Source organism: Euphorbia lathyris, chromosome 3 (assembly GCF_963576675.1).
Source record: "Euphorbia lathyris chromosome 3, ddEupLath1.1, whole genome shotgun sequence".
NCBI lineage: Eukaryota > Viridiplantae > Streptophyta > Magnoliopsida > Malpighiales > Euphorbiaceae > Euphorbia > Euphorbia lathyris.
Window position 1 is genome coordinate 34374203 of NC_088912.1, and position 3999 is coordinate 34378201.

Sequence of the window (3999 nt, forward strand, 5' to 3'; positions counted from 1 at the left end):
GAGGGGAAAGGCCTTTTAGGTATCTAGTAGCTTGGGAATCTCACCCTGAGTTTAAGAACTTTGTTCATGATAATTGGAAACCCCATTCTAATGTCTTACTGGCTGCGGAGGGTTTTAAAAGCAATGTGGTGAGCTGGAATAGGAACATTTTTTGCCACATTATCAGGAGGAAACAGAAAATTCTGAGTAGGATGGAAGGCATCCAACGTATCTTGGAGATCAGGTTTGACCATAGCTTGAGTGGTCTCCTTAGATCCCTCCAGAATGAGTTGGAAGCTGTGCTAAGACAAAAGGAGTTACTTTGGTTTCAGAAATCAATAAAAGCTTGGATTAAAGATGGCGATCGTAATACGAGGTATTTCCATCTTTCTACTATTATCAGAAGGTAGAAAAATCGGATTGATGCTATCAAAGATCCTAATGGTAATTGGGTTTATGAGGATGAAGAAATCCGTCTATTGGCTCTCAATTTCTACAAAGAGTTATTTAAAGAGGACCTGGTGGATTTGGTTGGAGCTCTATCTAGGTCTACATTTCCGATGGTTGGTGAGGATAACATGATTGAAGCTTTTCACTCTATTGATGAGAAAGAGATTGGTCAGGCAGTGTTTAGCATTGGGGCTACTAAAGCTCCTGGGGTTGATGGGCTCCCGATCGGCTTTTATCATAAGCATTAGGAAACTGTTAAAAAAGGAATTTATAGTTTTATAAAAGGGGTTTTTGTTGGGTCTGAGGATATTAGGCTTGTGAATAAAACTCTTCTGGTCTTGATTCCTAAAGTGGAGAAGCCTTCCTCTTTCTTACAGATGAGACCTATTAGTCTGTGTAATGTGATTTATAAGGTGGTTACCAAAATTGTGGCTAATAGACTTCGGTGTATTCTCCCTGAGATTATTAGCCAGAATCAAGGCAGCTTTGTCCCGGGGAGATAGATGATGGATAATATTGTTATCGCTCAGGAGATGGTTCATTCGATGAAGGTCAAAAAGGTTAAGCGTGGTATTGTGGCTCTGAAGCTGGATCTAGAAAAAGCCTATGATCGGATTAACTGGAGTTTTCTTCTTGACAGTCTGAAGAGAGCCAGGATTCCGGAAAATTGGAGGAAATTAATTGAGGCTTGTATTTCTTCTCATGTCTTCCAAGTTTTGATTAATGGGGATTTGTCTGAGGAGTTTACTCCTTCCAGGGGTATCCGTCAATGGGACCCTATGAGCCCGTTCTTATTTGTTATTGCTATGGAGAGGCTAACTCATCTTATCCAAGATGCTGTTAGCACTGGGAGGCTTCATCCAGTGTCCATTAATAAATTCTATCCCCCGGTCACTCATTTGTTCTTTGCTGACAATGTGATGATATTTGTTGAAGGAAGTGAGGAGCAAATTGGTGTGATTATGAATATCCTTACTAACTTTTGTTCTGCTTCTGGTCAAAAGCTTAACATCCAAAAGTCTAGGATGTTGTGCTCTAATAATATGGACCAAAGGGTCTGTAAGAAGATGAGTGAGATTTTCGGTATTCCTCTAACCAAAGCTTTTGGTAACTATCTGGGGGTTCCTCTCCATAGTGATAGAGTATCGAAAGCTTCTTTTAAAGAGATCTTTAATAAAACCAATAAGAAGTGTGCTAATTGGAAAGCTAATTCCCTTTCTCTTGCGGTCCGTCTTACCTTGATCCAATCAGTGAACTGTGCGGCTCCCAATCACTTAATGCAAGCTTGTAAGCTGCCGGAGCCTGTCCTTAATGGCCTTGATAAAATCAATCGTCGGTTCCTGTGGGGGAACTCGGAAGAGGGGAAAAAAGTTCATCTGGTTCCGTGGAAGGAAGTTTGCCAGCCTAAAAATATGGGAGGTTTAGGGATTAGACAAGCCAAGGACAATAATAAAGTTCTGTTAATGAAACTTCTTTGGAGAATGTGGCAATCCCCGTCGGCTCTTTCGGTTCGGTTATTGTGTGGAAAATACAGAAAGGATATGATTTTTGGGGGCCCAAAAGAGAGAGTTCTTAATTGTTCCTTCTTGTGGAAAGGGGTCAATGCAGTGTTCTCAGAGTTTTGCTCGGGAATTGGTTGGTCGGTGGGCAATGGTATATCAATTAGTTTTTGGAATGACACCTGGCTTGGGAAGAAGCCTTTATTAGAGGTGTGTACTTCTCCGCCGCTTCTGGAGATTAGTAATTGGAGTATTGCTGATGTGGTGGACTCGGAGGGTGATTAGATTTGGTCGAGATTCGAGGATTACTTTAATCTAGAAACGCTCCTGAGGATTCGGGGAGTTAAAGTTAGTAGTAAGGAGGAAGATGGGGATAATCACTATTGGTCCCTTACAAACAACGGGGCTTATTCCTGTAAATCTGCATTCGAGGCGTTCTATCTCAATTTGGAGTCTCCTCCTTCAGTCGCTTGGAAGAACATTTGGGCCTTAAAAGTTCCCTATCGTATTAGGAGTTTCCTGTGGCTTGGTGCAAAAGATAGATTGCTTACGAATGTGGAAAGGAAAAGACGCCATTTAGTGGAGGCTGATACTTGTAGCAGATGCAGAGCTCAGGCATAAACTATCTGCCATGTTCTTAGAGATTGTGTGAAGAGTAAAAATGTGTGGAGGGAAATTCTTCCGGTCCATTTGCTTCCTAATTTCTTGGCCTATTCTGATCGTGGTTGGTTTATAGATGGAGTTAGAGGTTTGTTATTGCCTGAGTTGGAGCATGGTGCTATCCTCTTTGTCGTTGTTTGTCACCAGCTTTGGCAGTGGAGGAATGCTGATATTTTTGGAGATGGAGCAATTGTCATTCCTAACTTACTTGCTTTTTTCTCTAAAAAAATCAATACTATTATTAAGAGCTTCAAGGAGGATAGTTTATCTAGTACTATCCAGAGGAATGTGGTTCATCTTTTGGGCTGGAGTAGACCTGGTGAAGGGTTAGTGAAGTTAAATACTGATGGCTCGTGTCTTGTGGACGGCAGTATTGCAGCTGGTGGTGTTTTGAGAGACGATGGTGGTGCTTGGGTGTCTGGCTTTGCTCAGAATCTAGGATTGGGTTCTTCCTTCACTGCTGAGCTCTGGGGGATCTTCTCTAGGCTTAGGCTTGCCAAAAATCTGGGTTTGAAAAGACTACTCGTGGAATCTGATAACCTAGAAGCTATTAGAATTATCTCTGATAACAAGGCTTTGTGTTTGGGTAGCCAAAATTTAGTGAAAGGGATCAAAAGTTTATGTTCTTCCTTCGACACCATCAACTTTGGTCATGTATTCAGGGAGCAGAACAGGGTTGCAGACCGCCTTACTGTGGAGAGCCATATGAGGATGTTAGAAGTCTCAACTTTCTCGTCTCCTCCGGACTTCCTTTTTTCATTGCTTTCAGATGACCTGGTGGGGGTTAGCTTTCCTAGGCTAATCCCAGGTTAGTTTGTGGTTTTGTTTGTTTGTTTTTCTTTCCTTTGCCTACAAAAAAAAATAGATATAATAAAATAACTTATAAAATATCTCAACGAAAAAACAATTATATAACGATAAAAATTATTTAAGGATCCATTCAAATTCTATTGATTTAATTTTAATAAATAGCATTAAAACCAATATAAATAAAGAAAACTTTATAACACATTGATAAAAAAAAAATGTAAGAATCCATTCAAATTCCATTCATTTAACTTTCATTTTTTTTCGATAAAATTCATTTAACTTTAATAAATAGCATTAAAACCAATATAATTGAAAAAAATATATATTTATATTTATAATAAAATAACTTACAAAATATCCCAACGAAAACAAATTATATAACGATAAAAAATATGTAAGGATCCATTTAAATTTCATTCAATTAACTTTAATAAATAGCATTAAAATTAATATAACTGAAAAAAATTATAATACATTTAATTTTGCGTTCTAATAATTAACACAATATTTAAACCTCCAAACTACTATATAAATCAAATAAAATTTAAAAATAAAGACATTCTTATTTCAAATTCATGGATTTATCAAAGATTTTAGAAAG